General features: G+C 40.8%; 1 protein-coding gene across 2 annotated transcripts in view; it reads right to left on the bottom strand.

The window, feature by feature from the left end:
• LOC139534833 (androgen receptor-like) overlaps positions 1-16,048 on the bottom strand; it is a 51,585-nt gene that overhangs the window by 18,024 nt on the left and 17,513 nt on the right. The gene's annotated exons all lie outside the window — the stretch shown is intronic.

The raw sequence follows: 16,048 nt of genomic DNA, 5'->3' as shown, positions 1-16,048 counted from the left end.
CCATGTCTCAAATTCAAGTCATAATTAATTTTTTAAGCAAGAAGAGGTAGGGTGGGTATTGGCAGTTGGTGTAATTACCTTCAACTGTTACTATACCCTTCTAGACACAACATATTTAATCCCAGGGTTGATTACTAGGCCTCAGCCAACAAAGAAAGTCTATCCTGTAACCATATGACATGTCTCTTTTTATATGCTAATGAGGAGGTTAGGAGCAAGAAAAGGTCGCCCAGGTTATTCGATTATATTTTCAAGGTTTTTTTCTCTTTCAATGAACCTCTGCTAAATGAAATAGCTTAAGTGGATCTGTAAAATGAACTGCCATATCAAGTGTTCTATTATGGAAAGTAATTACAGTTCTGAGAGTAATAATGTAATATGGAATTCATCATTCCAAATGAAAACCTCCATGCAATGATACTTGACTGGTCTCTTCCATTTTTCAGGAGTAGCAAATTCAACAATGCATTATTCCGTAATCAGAGAAGAATCTTTCACATTTGAAGCTCTCGTCTGAGCTTTCAAATTACAGTCCCAAACTTACCTGTGAGAAAGTACACAGTGCACAATAAAAATCCATGAGAGAGGCATCTGAGGGGAAGGAAGGCTCTTTCTAACTACACCCGGAATGGAGGTACCTTTTCCCTGACAATCACAGCATCACATCACATTTTCCCCCCATGGGCTTGACAGCATCTGGTGGCTAAATTACCAGCATTTCTGCTCCTTTAATTCACGTGTCTCATGTCTACTTTCTGCTTCTCTGTGCAGTTGTCACCATTAACAGATGGAGAAAATGGAAGGGAGTGAAAATTTAACACAAGAACTAAAATTAGTCCAGAACATGTCCATCTTTGAGACCTCATACGACAAACAGCTAAGGAAAAGTGAATGAAATAGGTCTAAATTGCCTGGTGGCACAGTCAGGGGCTTGATTAGCAGTAGTATTCTCCTTTGTGATGCAGCGATTCAACAAAGCTGGCTAAGATGTGTAGTACGGGTTGCAACATTCACAAGAAATCAGGTACTTATTCTAAAGGAGACCATTTCTGAAAAATAATCCATGCTGAGTTTAACTCTAAAGTTCAGTTGTATTCCCTAAAATTGGAAATGTGCTGAGGGTCTTATGCTGTATATGGGGGATTCTACAGAACTGAGGCACATTTCAGTCCTACCCCCAAAAAACATTTTTTTTTAAACTGTCTCCAAACAGGGCATTTATTTACATCATGATATGTTCAAATTCAATCCAAGGAAATAACAAACATATTTTAAAAATAATATAGTCAAAAGTAATTGTTTATACACCTATTTGTATTGAAAGGTGGCTGTCCCAAACTCCTAAACTTCTTGTTTGAAAATGTACACTATTATTAATGATTTTATATATTTATTTAAACCCTGCTATTTCAGTAGAACCTCTTGAATTGTTATATTATTACACTGAAATATACTGATCTAATTAGTAGTTTTGTTTATTGTTAAACATCTTTTAAAAAATGCTGTCCCACCTTTTGATGTCACTACCGAAATATACACACTAAAAGACTATAGAATGAATGTGTCATAAGCCAACCAATATCACCAGGTGATGGCACATCACCCGACCCACCACAATACGCCTTTTAACTAACAGAAGCATCATCAGACCTCTGTAGTAGACTATTTCATTTCTCTCTTTCAAAGCTCTGGAAACCGAGCAGAAAATGCTGTGCTCTAAAGATGGCATCGTAGACACACATACATTAGAAGATATTTGTCGATCTGATTAGAAACAGTATGCTCACAACCTTAATCTCCTAAATGATGTCACTGGTGTATTTTGTTAGAATTTAGAAATACAATACCGTTCAAATTTTGGGATCACTTAGAAATGTCCTTGTTTTTGAAAGAAAAGCAATTTTTTTTGTCCATTAAAATAACATCAAATTGATCAGAAATACAGTGTAGACATTGTTAATTTTGTAAATGACTATTGTAGGTGGAAACGGGTGATTTTTAATGGAATATCTACATAGGCGTACAGAGGCCCATTATCAGCAACCATCACTCCTGTGTTCCAATGGCACGTTGTGTTAGCTAATCCAAGTGTATCATTTTAAATTGATCATAATTGATCATTAGAAAACCCTTTTGCAATTATGTTAGCACAGCTGAAAACTGTTGTTCTGCTTAAAGAACCAATAAAACTTGCCTTCTTCAGACTAGTTGAGTATCTGGAGCATCAGCATTTGTGGGTTCGATTACAGGCTCAAAATGGACAGAAACAAAGGACTTCCTTCTGAAACTCATTAGTCTATTCTTATTCTGAGAAATGAAGGCTATTCCATGCGAGAAATTGCCAAGAAACTAAAGATCTCGTACAACGATGTGTACTACTCCCTTCACAGAACAGCGCAAACTGGCTCTAACCAGAATAGAAAGAGGAGTGGGAGGCCCCGGTGCACAATTGAGCAAGAGGACAAGTACATTAGAGTGTCTAGATTGAGAAACAGCTGCAACTTGATGAGCGGGAAACAAACGATGCCAGTCAGCCTGCACAGCCGGCCCATTGAAAGCCTATAGACAAGATTAAATTAACAATCATCTGATGAGTAACAGTATTAGGCCTATCAGTTGTCAAATTGGACATTAAGAGATGGGAGTATTTTGTAATTAACAGATCATTAATTTATCAAATCCTCCTTCAGAGTCACATGCAGTTAAACATTTAGAATTCTATATAGTATCAGAAAGAGCATATTCTGCAGTTTCTACTACACTTACACTATATACAGTGCACTTGGAAATGATTCAGACCCCTCCTTTTCCACATTTTGTTATGATACTTATTCTAAAATATAAAATCACATTTTATTAGTCACATGCGCCGAATACAACAGTGAAATGCATACTTACAAGCCTCTAACCAACAATTCAGTTTAAAAAATATGAATAAGAATAAGAAATAAAAGTAACAACTAGATAAAGAGCAGCAGTAACATAACAACAGCGAGACTATATACAGGGGATATCGGTACAGAGTCAATGTGCGGGGGCACCGGTTAGTCAAGGTAATCTGTACATGTAGGTAGAGTTAATAAAGTGACTATGCATAAATAATAAAGAGAGTAGCAGCGGCGTAAAAGGGGGGGGGGGGGCAATGCAAATAGTTTGGGTAGCCATTTGATTAGATGTTCAAGAGTCTTCTGGCTTGGGAGTAGAAGCATCATCAGGCTTCTTGGACCAAGACTTGGCATTCCGGTACCACTTGCCGTGCGGTAGCAGAGAGGTGCCCCTGTGTTGAGTATCAGCGTGGCGGATGTGTTGTTACCTACCCTTACCACCTGGGGGCGGCCCGTCAGGAAGTCCAGGATCCAGTTGCAGAGGGAGGTGTTTAGCTTATTGATGAGCTTTGAGGGCACAATGGTGTTGAACGCTGAGCTGTAGTCAATGAATAGCACTCTCGCATAGGTGTTAATTTTGTCCAGGTGGGAAAGGGCAGTGTGGAGTGCAATAGAGATCGCATCATCTGTGAATCTGTTAAGGCGGTATGCAAATTGGAGTGGTCAGCGCATGCTCGCGGTACACGTCCTGGTAATCCGTCTGGCTCTGCGGCCTTGTGAATGTTGACCTGTTTAAAGGTCTTACTCACATCGGCTGCGGAGAGCATGATCACAGTCTTTCGAAACAGCTGGTATTCTCATGCATGTTTCAGTGTTATTTGCCTCAAAGCGAGCATACAGCGCCTTGCAAAAGTATTTTTCCTATTTTGGGGCATTACAACCTGTAATTTAAATTGATTTTTATTTGGATTTCATGTAATGGACATACACAAAATAGTCCAAATTGGTGAAGTGAAATTAAAAAAAGAACTTGTTAAAATAAATAAACGGAAAAGTGGTACGTGCATATGTATTATGAAGCCCCTAAATAAGATCTGGTGCAACCAATTACCGTCAGAAGTCACATAATTAGTTAAATAAAGTCCACCTGTGTACAATCTAAGTGTGATATGATCTCAGTATATATACACACCTGTTCTGAAAGGCCCCAGAGTCTGCAACACCACTAAGCAAGGGGCACCACCATGCAAGCGGCACCATGAAGACCAAGGAGCTCTCCAAACATGTCAGGGACAAAGTTGTGGAGAAATACGGATCAGGGTTGGGTTATAAAAAAATATCAGAAACTTTGAACATCCCACGGAGCACCATTATAAAAGAAATTGAAATAATATGGCATCACAACAAACCTGCCAAGAGAGGGCCGCCCACCAAAACTCACGGACCAGGTAAGGAAGCATTAATCAGAGAGGAAACAAAGAGACCAAAGATAACCCAGAAGGAGCTGTAAAGCTCCACAGCGGAGATTGGAGTATCTGTCCATAGGACCACTTTAAGCCGTACACTCCACAGAGCTGGGCTTTACAGAAGAGTGGCCAGAAATATGCCATTGCTTAAAGAAAATATAAGCAAACACATTTGGTGTTTGCCAAAAGGCATGTGGGAGACTCCGCAAACATATGGAAGAAGGTACTCTGGTCAGATGAGACTAAAATTGAGGTTTTTGGCCATCAAGAAAAACGCTATGTCTGGCGCAAACCCACAACCTCTCATCACCCTGAGAACAACATCCCCACAGTGAAGCATGGTGGTGACAGCATCATGCTGTGGCAATGATTTTCATCGGCAGGGACTGGGAAACTGGTCAGAATTGAAAGAATGGTGTATGGCGCTAAATATAGGGAAATTCTTGAGGGAAACCTGTTTCAGTCTTCCAGAGATTTGAGACTGGGACGGAGGTTCCATCGCTTCCAAAGGTGCTTCAACAAAGTACTGAGTAAAGGCTCTGAATACTTATGTAAATATGATATTTCAGTTGTAATCTTTTAAATAAACTGACAAACATTCTAAAAACCTGTTTTTGCTTTGTAATTATGGCGTATTGTGTGTAGATTGATGATGGTAGAAAAACAATTTAATCTATTTTAGAATTAGGCTGTAACGTAACAAAATGTGGGAAAAAGTCTTCAAATTAGTGGATTTAACTTTTACTTGGTACTCATCCCGGATCCGGGAGCACCCTCATCAGTAAAAAAGCTGACTAGCATAGCCTAGCATAGCGCCACAAGTAAATACTAGCATCTAAATATCATGAAATCACAAGTCCAAGACACCAGATGAAAGATACACATCTTGTGAATCCAGCCATCATTTCTGATTTTTAAAATGTTTTACAGGGAAGACACAATATGTATTTCTATTAGCTAACCACGATAGCAAAAGACTCAATTCCCACAATTTTTTTACTGCATAGGTAGCTATCACAAATTCGACCAAAAAAAGATATAAATAGTCACTAACCAAGAAACAACTTCATCAGATGACAGTCTGATAACATATTTATTGTATAGCATATGTTTTGTTCGAAAAATGTGCATATCTCAGGTATAAATCATAGTTTTACATTGCAGCCACCATCACAAAATCTCACCAAAGCAGCTAGAATAACTACAGAGACCAAAGTGAATTACCTAAATACTCATCATAAAACATTTATGAAAAATACACAACATACAGCAAATGAAAGACAAACATCCTGTGAATCCAGCCAATATTTCAGATTTTTTAAGTGTTTTACAGCGAAACCACAATATAGCATTATATTAGCTTACTACAATAGCCAACCACACAGCAGCATTGATTCATGCACGTTAGCGATAGCGAATAAACCAGCAAAAGATATTACATTTTTCACTAACCTTCTCAAAACTTCATCAGATGACAGTCCTATAACATCATATTACACAATACATATATGGTTTGTTCGAAAATGTGTATATTTAGCGGCACAAATCGTGGTTATACAATGACAATAGTAGCCAAACTGCAAACAAAATGTCGGGAGAAATCTTGGGAGAGGCACCTAATCTAATCAATAACTAATCATAAACTTGACTAAAAAATACAGGTTGGACAGCAAATGAAAGATACATTAGTTCTTAATGCAACCGCTGTGTTAGATTTTTAAAATTAACGTTACTACGACATACAGCGTGCGTTAAAGCGAGACCGCACCGAAATTAATGGCGGAATAATAGTTTAACATTTTTCAACAGAATTACGAATTAACATCATAAATAGTTCTTACTATTTGATGAGCTTCCATCAGAATCTTGTGCAAGTTGTCCTTTGTCCAGAATAATCATTGCTCGGTTGTAGATTGTCGTCTTCAACTTTGGAATTAGCAGCAAACATTAGCCATGTGGCGAAGACGTGTCCAACTCACCATAACGCAGCACAAATAAAATACCGAAAATCGCAATATACTGATATAAACTGATATAACTCGGTTTAAAATAACTACATTATGATGTTTTTAACACCTATATCGAATAAAATCAGAGCCGGATATATCTAACGCCTATAACGAGAGCTTTTCAGAATGCAATCCTGAGGTCTGTCTTGCGCCATGACGAACGTTGAAAAGACTGCACACCCGGTTCCAAGAGCTTTTGTACGGCCTCAGATCTACCTAGACACCCCATTCCAATTCTCACTGCTTACTGACATCTAGGGGAAGGCGTATGCAGTGCATGTCGACCCATAGATTACATGCAAATTAATAAACTGACCCTGGTACAGAGTGCCCGATTTCAGATTTCTCACTTCCTGACAGGAAGTTTGCTGCAAAATGAGTTCTGTTTTACTCACAGATATAATTCAAACGGTTTTAGAAACTAGAGAGTGTTTTCTATCCAATAGTAATAATAATATGCATATTGTACGAGCAAGAATTGAGTACGAGGCAGTTTAATTTGGGAACGTTTTTTTACAAAGTCGAAATGGCGCCCCCCTATTGAGAAAAGGTTTAACTATTTCAGCCACACCCATTGCTGACAGTGTATAAAATCGAGCACACAGCCATGCAATCTCCATAGACAAAACATTGGTAGTAGAATGTCCTTACTGAAGAGCTCTGTGCCGTTCAACGTGGCACCGTCATAGGATACCACCTTTCCAACAATCAGATTGTAAAATGTTTGCCCTGCTAGAGCTGCCCCGGTCAACTGTAGGTGCTCTTATTGTGAAGTGGAAACGTCTAGGAGCAACAATGGCTCAGCCGCGAAGTGGTAGGCCCCACAAGCTCACAGAATGGAGCTGCCGAGTGCTGAAGCCCGTAGCGTGTAAAAGTCATCTGTCCTCGGTTGCAACACTCACTACCGAGTTCCAAACTGCCTCTGGAAGCAACGTCAGCACAAGAACTGTTCGTTGGGAGCTTCATTAAATGGGTTCCGATGGCCGATGCTGGAGGAAACAGGTACAATGTATCTATATCCACAGTAAAACGAGTCCTATATCGACATAACCTGAAAGGCCACTCAGCAAGGAAGAAGCCACTGCTCCAAAACCGCCCAAAAATAGCCAGACTACGGTTTGCAACTGCACATAGGGACAAAGAGCATACTTTTTGGAGAAATGTCCTCTGGTCATAATGACCATCGTTATGTTTGGAGGAAAAAGGGGGAAGCCGAAGAACACCATCCCAACCGTGAAGCACGGGGGTGGAAGCATCATGTTGTGGGGGGGCTTTGCTGCAGGAGGGACTGGTGCACTTCACAAAATAGATGGCTTCATGAGGCAGGGAAATTATGTGGATATATTGAAGCAACACCTCAAGACATCAGTCAGGAAGTTAAGGAAGCTTGGTCGCAAATGGGTCTTTTAAATGGACAATGACCCCAAGCATACTTCCAAAGTTGTGGCAAAATGGCTTAAGGACAACAAAGTTAGGGTATTGGAGTGGCCATCACAAAGCCCTGACTTCAATCCTGTAGAACATTTGTAGGCAGAACTGAAAAAGCGTCAGGAATTGTGAAAAACTGAGTTTAAATGTATTTGGCTAAGGTGTATGTAAACTTCCGACTTCAACTGTACATAACAATAACGAGGCTACAGTTGAAGTTGTAAGTTTACATACACCTTAGCCAAATACATTTCAACTCAGTAAACAATTGTTGGAAAAATGTATTGTGTCATGCACAAAGTACACTGCTCAAAAAAATAAAGGGAACACTTAAACAACACAATGTAACTCCAAGTCAATCACACTTCTGTGAAATCAAACTGTCCACTTAGGAAGCAACACTGATTGACAATAAATTTCACATGCTGTTGTGCAAATGGAATAGACAAAAGGTGGAAATTATAGGCAATTAGCAAGACACCCCCAAAAAAGGAGTGATTCTGCAGGTGGTGACCACAGACCACTTCTCAGTTCCTATGCTTCCTGGCTGATGTTTTGGTCACTTTTGAATGCTGGCGGTGCTCTCACTCTAGTGGTAGCATGAGACGGAGTCTACAACCCACACAAGTGGCTCAGGTAGTGCAGTTCATCCAGGATGGCACATCAATGCGAACTGTGGTAAAAAGGTTTGCTGTGTCTGTCAGCGTAGTGTCCAGAGCATGGAGGCGCTACCAGGAGACAGGCCAGTACATCAGGAGACGTGGAGGAGGCCGTAGGAGGGCAACAACCCAGCAGCAGGACCGCTACCTCCGCCTTTGTGCAAGGAGGTGCACTGCCAGCGCCCTGCAAAATGACCTCCAGCAGGCCACAAATGTGCATGTGTCTGCTCAAACGGTCAGAAACAGACTCCATGAGGGTGGTATGAGGGCCCGACGTCCACAGGTGGGGGTTGTGCTTACAGCCCAACACCATGCAGGACATTTGGCATTTGCCAGAGAACACCAAGATTGGCAAATTCGCCACTGGCGCCCTGTGCTCTTCACAGATGATAGCAGGTTCACACTGAGCACATGAGCACATGTGACAGACGTGACAGAGTCTGGAGACACCGTGGAGAACGTTCTGCTGCCTGCAACATCCTCCAGCATGACCGGTTTGGCGATGGGTCAGTCATGGTGTGGGGTGGCATTTCTTTGTGGGGCCGCACAGCCCTCCATGTGCTCGCCAGAGGTAGCCTGACTGCCATTAGGTACCGAGATGAGATCCTCAGACCCCTTGTGAGACCATATGCTGACACATGCACATTTGTGGCCTGCTGGAGGTCATTTTGCAGGGCTCTGGCAGTGCACCTCCTTGCACAAAGGCGGAGGTAGCGGTCCTGCTGCTGGGTTGTTGCCCTCCTACGGCCTCCTCCACGTCTCCTGATGTACTGGCCTGTCTCCTGGTAGCGCCTCCATGCTCTGGACACTACGCTGACAGACACAGCAAACCTTTTTGCCACAGCTCGCATTGATGTGCTATCCTGGATGAACTGCACTACCTGAGCCACTTGTGTGGGTTGTAGACTCCGTCTCATGCTACCACTAGAGTGAGAGCACCGCCAGCATTCAAAAGTGACCAAAACATCATCCAGGAAGCATAGGAACTGAGAAGTGGTCTGTGGTCACCACCTGCAGAATCACTCCTTTTTTGGGGGTGTCTTGCTAATTGCCTATAATTTCCACCTTTTGTCTATTCCATTTGCACAACAGCATGTGAAATGTATTGTCAATCAGTGTTGCTTCCTAAGTGGACAGTTTGATTTCACAGAAGTGTGATTGACTTGGAGTTACATTGTGTTGTTTAAGTGTTCCCTTTATTTTTTTGAGCAGTGTAGATCGGTCCTAACCGACTTGCCAAAACTATAGTTTGTTAACAAGAAATTTGTGAAGTGGTTGAAAAACGAGTTTTAATGACTCCAACCTAAGTGTATGTAAACTTCTGACTTCAACTGTATATACAGGGGGTACTGCTTTCCGAGTCAATATGCGGGGGTACAGGTTAGTCGAGGTCATTTGTAAAAGTGAATAGTCCGGGTGGCAATTTGATTAGTTCAGTTGTTCAGCAGTCTTATGGCTTGGGGGTAGAAGCTGAAACCTCTACGGACCACCCATCCCGGATCCGGGATCATTCTCATCAGAAACGCTGACTAGCATAGCCTAGCCTAGCGCCACAGGGATATCATATAATATAATTTCATGAAATCACAAGTCCAATAGAGCAAATGAAAGATAAACATCTTGTGAATCCAGCCAACATGTCCGATCTTTTTAATGTTTTACAGCGAAAACACAACATGCATTTATGTTAGCTCACCACATTTTTTCACCGCAAAGATAGCTTTCACAAAACCCACAAATAGAGATAAAATGAATCACTAACCTTTGAACAACTTCATCAGATGACAGTCTTATGACATCATGTTATACAATACATTTATGTTTTGTTCGAAAATGTGCATATTTATAGCTACAAATCGGGGTTTTACATTGCCGCCATGGTCACAAATGGCACCAAAATGTCCGGAGAAATTTTAGACAGCCACGTAATGTAACAGAAAAACTCATCATAAACTTTGCTGAAAAATACATGTTGCACATATAATTAAAGATACACTGGTTCTTAATGCAACCGCTGTGTTAGATTTAAAAAAATAACTTTAGTACAAAGCCCAGCATGCAATAATCTGAGACAGCGCTCAGCCATTCTCCGCCATGTTGGAGTCCAAAGAGTCCACAAAAATACGAAATAACATCATAAATATTCCCTTACCTTTGATGAACTTTCATCAGAATGCAGTGCCAGGAATCCTAGTTCCACAATAAATCATTGTTTTGTTTTAGAATGTCCATTTCTTCTGTCGAATTAGCAACTTTGGCTAGCATGTGTAGCTCACATGTCCATGAAGATTTTACGCATGAACGAAAAATTCAAAAAGTGATAATAAAAGTCGAATAAACTGGTCAAACTCAGTTGAGAATCCATCTTTAGGATGTTTTTCACAAATATATCCAATAACGTTCCAGACGGAGCATTTCTTCGTGTCTACCTAACGCATTGCAGACAAGGTATGACAAGCCCTAAGTGCGTAGCCAAATACTGCCAATATGGCTGACCTCTCACTCCAACGACTCCCATCCGGTCCCAGAGAAGGCTAGACACTTCATTCCACGTTCTACTGCCTGTTGACATCTAGTGGAAGGCGTATGAAGTGCATACAGATCCATAAATACAAGATAATTGAATAGGCGAAGCCTTTCACAGAGACCCATTTCAGAATTTTCACTTCCTGTTTGAAAGTTTGCCTGCCAAATGAGTTATGTTTTACTCACAGATATAATTCAAACAGTTTTAGAAACTTCAGAGTGTTTTCTATCCAATAGTAATAATAATATGCATATCATATGATCTAGGACAGAGTACGAGGCCGTTTAAATTGGGCACAATTTTATCCAGAAGTGAAAAGGGCGCCCCCTATTTCCAAGAGGATAATTTATTAAGGAGCCTTTTGGTCCAACACTTGGCGTTCCGGTACCGCTTGCCATGCGGTAGCAGAGAGAACAGTCTATGACTTGGGCGACTGGAGTCTTTGACAATTTTGGGGGCTTTCCTCTGACACCACCTAGTATATAGGTCATGTATGTCAGGAAACTTGGCCCCAGTGATGTACTGGGCCGTAGGCATTACCCTCTGTAGCACCTTATGGTCGGATGCCGAGCAGTTGCCATACCAGGCGGTGATGCAACCGGTTAGGATGCTCTCGATGGTGCATCTGTAGAACTTTTTGACGATCTGGGGACCCATGCCAAATCTTTTCAGTCACCTGAGGGGGAACAGTTTTAGTCTTGCCCTCTTCACGACGGTCTTGGTGTGTTTGGACCATGATAGTTCGTTGGTGATGTGGACAACAAGGAACTTGAAACTCTCGACCCGCTCTACTTCAGTCCCGTCGATGTTAATGGGGGCCTGTTCGGCCCTCCTTTTCCTATAGTCCACGATCAGCTCCTTTGTCTTGCTCACATTGAGAGAGAGGTTGTTGTCCTGGCACCACACTGCCAGGTCTCTGACCTTCTCCCCATAGGCTGTCTCATCGTTGTCGGTGATCAGGCCTACCACTGTTGTCAGCAAACTTAATGATGGTGTTGGAGTCATGCTCGGCAACGACTTCAACAGGGAGTACAAGAGGGAGTACAGGAGGACACTAAGCACACACCCCTGAGGTGCCCCAGTGATGAGGATCAGCGTGGCAGATGTGATGTTGTCTCGCCTTTCCACCTGGGGGCATCCCGTCAGGAAGTCCAGGATCCAGTTGCAGAGAGAGGTGTTTAGTCCCTGGGTCCTTAGCTTAGTGATGAGCTTTGTAGGCACTATGGTGTTGAACGCTGAGCTGTAGTCAATGAACAGCATTCTCACATAGGTGTTCCTTTTTTCCAGGTGGAAAAGGGCAGTGTGGAGTGCAATTGAGATTGTGTCATCTGTGGATCTGTTGGGGCGGTATGTGAATTGGAGTGGGTCTAGGGTTTTAATTGAAGGCCTATCACAAAAGTTTTGTAGGAGATTATAGTAGGTTAATAAAAGCATGTTGATCTCAGCATAAACCAGCCTATTATCTCTGAAGAGCCTTCATTTATTGGTGATGGATAGTTTAACTGTACGTTTCGGATACTTTTAAAGAGGTCATATAGGCTACTTCTCTGCCAGAGCTCGTGAGATAACTAGTCCTACCGGTAAGTGTGGTCTAAGCAATTCCCTCATGATATCAAGTTACCTCCCTACACATAGGTCGGCTCATCCATAAGGCTAGGGGAAGCTTTCCCTAAAGTAAATTTGATTAAATTGACAAAAAATATATAGCCTAATTAGCCTACTCCTGTCTATACAGACATAAAATCTATCAAAATAGACTACTAAAGCATGATTTGGCCTCAGAGGATCATTAGCTTCTTTTCAATTTTTTTTATTAAATTGCATTGCCTACAGCTGGAAGGAAGGGCAGCGCAACCAATTTGTGCAACTTACACGGCAAATAACAAATAGATTATTGTTGAGTTGCGACTGTCAGTGAAAAGTAGAGGCCCAGCCAGGCATTACACAATATTTAAAAACACAATCACGGGAAGACATAGTTTGGAAAGCAAATGGCTATTGCTGTAAAGAGAATACAATGAAAATACTCTAATCTGGCTTTTAGTTATCAAAATTCTCAACTTAATTGTGTGAACAACAGTATAGCCTATCTTATTGGCACCAGCGAAGAGCACATTTTTCCCGTGCAAAGAACGAAGAAGCGTGTCTGATATAGGCTAGCATATAGCTTAGGCCTACTCTACGCTATACGCCATGCATTGAACAATCTTTTTTGTGAACAGTGATTGAGTTATATTATTAGCCTAAATGAGTATCCAATCTACTCATCACATTACGAATAGTAGGCTATCTTACATAAGTCTACAAATGTGATGATGCATGGAATGCGTTATTAGAAAGGTGAATTTTTATGGTGAAAATTAGCTTCCCCAAACTTGAAACTCACGCGCCGCCTATGTCCCTACATTGATTCTATTGATGGAAAATCGTTGTTTTTTGCCGTTTTAATTTGCAGTTTAAAGTAAAATATATGTAAAAATTGTCCAAACCAAAACGGCCACAACCGAAACTATAATGAAACCATAGAGATATACAGAGATCTCCTCTTTGTATCTGTGCCATTATGGAGTCTGTGACAGCATGGGCAGCATCATTAAGGCCATCTCCATTATAAAGTCACATTCACCATGCTCTACCAACTGAGCTACAGAGGATCACCATGTGGGTAGTCGACAAATGCACGCTTCAAGAAAAAGTGTAGAATATTGAGATGCTTAGTCAGCAGGAGGGCTCCAACCCTTCAAGAGCCCAAACTTGACATCTATTTGGCCAAAACTTGGATGTCTATAATGTGTTATACTGTACTGTAATTCACTGTACTCTACTGTATTTTATTGTGCTGTACTATATTGTACTGTACCCTACTCTACTGTACTCTAATGTACTGTGCTCTCCTGCACTCTAATGTACTGTGCTCTACTGTACCCTGTGCTCTACTCTACTGTACTGTACTCAAGTTTACTCTACTTGAGTATCTTACAATTGAAGAAAGGGCCCACGGACTCTTGATCTAGTGGTCTTGTTCTTGGCAATGTCTATACTAAAACAAGTTACATCCATCTAGAGTCCTCAATGTATTTATATGATTGACACTTCATACCGGAACACCTCTTATTTTGCCAGGAATAATTTTAACATCTAACAATATAATTAATTAGATGCATAACTAATTCAATCAATAAACAAGTTTCAGATTCATACAATCAACATTAAACATTTTACAGAGAACAAGAGAGATTATATTTCTCTAGGTTTTGAAAATCAGGTAAAAAGAAATGTTTTTACTATTTTGTTAATTTTGTATGAAAATTAAATTTCAAAAAAGTATCTGTAATAGAAGGTTAATCAAAACTGGTTCTCCCTTTATTGCAACATTTTTTACTATGTTTCGGTAGGCACACATTTTGTGGAGTAGTAAGGAATTCAGGTAAATATTTAAAATATGCTGAAAGGTAGAGTCATCTCCCAGTGTCTGGTGGAAAGTAGACTGAACCAGGTTTTCCTCTGCTTTTTTGCCTGTGCTTAGCTCCAATCCGTTTATTTTTTATCCTGAAAAACTCCCCAGTCCTTAACGATTACAAGCACACTCATAACATGATGCAACCACCACTATGCTTGAAAATATGGAGAGTGGTACACAGTAAGGTGTTGTATTGGATTTGCCCCAAACATAACACTTTGTATTCAGGACAAAACTTTAATTGCTTTGCCACATTTTTTGTGCAGTATTACTTTAGTGCCTTGTTGCAAACAGAATGCATGTTTTGCAATATTTGTATTCTGTACAGGCTTCCTTCTTTTCACTCTGTAAATTTGGTTAGTATTGTGGAGTACTATAACTACAATGTTGTTGATCTATCCTCAGTTTTCTCCTATCACAGCCATTAAACTCTGTAACTGTTTTATAGTCACCATTGGCCTAATGGTGAAGTCCCTGAGCAGTTTGCATCCTCTCTGTCAACTGAGTGAAGAAGGACGCCTGTACCTTTGTAGTGACTGGGTGTATTGATACACCATCCATAGTGTAATTAAAAGCTTCACCATGCTCAAAGGGATATTCAATGTCGGCTTTTTTTATTTGTACCCATTGGTGCCCTTCTTTGCGAAGCATTGGAAAACCTCCCTGGAGTTTGTGGATGTATCTGTGTTTGAAATGTACTGCTCGACTGAGGGACCTTACAGATAATTGTATTTGTGGGGTACAGAGATGAAAAAATCATGTTAAAATGTACTATTGCACACAAAGTGAGTCCATGCCACTTATTATGTGACTTGTTAAGCAAATTCTTACTCCTGAACTTATTTAGGCTTGCCATAACAAATGAATACTCGGGTACTTATTGACTCAAAACATTTCAGCTTTTCTTTTTTTATGAATTTGTTAAAAATAATAATAAGTTATTCCACTTTGACATTATGGTGTATTGTGTGTAGGCCAGAGACAAAAATCTCAATTTAATCCATTTTAAATTCAGGCTATAACATAACAAAATGTAGAAAAAGTCAGGGGTGTGAATACTTTCTGAAGGCACTGTATGTTGGAAGACATGTGCTGAAAGTTTGGGGAAAAATAGGATACAAATGAGCTTTTTTTTCAACCCCCAATTTGCACCACTTCTGTAGAATGGCCCATATTCACTCACTGGACAGTTTATTAGGTAGAGCCATCTAGTACCGGGTCGGACACCCTTTGCCTCCAGAACCGCTTGAATTATTGGAGACATTTTACAAGGTGTCGGAAACATTCCACAGGAATGTTGTTCCATGCTGATGCGATGGCATCACACAGTTGCTGTAGATTGGACAGTGGTACATTCATGCTGCGAACAGCCCGTTCCATCTCATCCCAAAGATACTCTATTGGGCATGGCCGCTGGGTGGGGGCGCTGTGGGGAATAATAAAGGCCAAGTGCACTATTTTTATTGTATTTTTTCAGTTCCCTCAGCACTCCTACTTCCCGCAGCTATGCTATTGGGTTGAGGTCTGGGGACTGTGCAGGCCACACAAGTAAACTGAACTCGCTGTAATGTTCAAGTCGATGTTTTTCCACTCCTCAATTGTCTAGCATTGGAGCCGCTTCTTCTTGTTTTTAGCTGATATGAGAGGAACCCGGTGTGGTTGTCTGCTGCAATA

This window comes from Salvelinus alpinus, chromosome 1 (assembly GCF_045679555.1).
Source record: "Salvelinus alpinus chromosome 1, SLU_Salpinus.1, whole genome shotgun sequence".
Lineage (NCBI taxonomy): Eukaryota > Metazoa > Chordata > Actinopteri > Salmoniformes > Salmonidae > Salvelinus > Salvelinus alpinus.
Note: the sequence above shows the minus strand (reverse complement) of the source record. Positions and strands in the feature narration are given on the sequence as shown.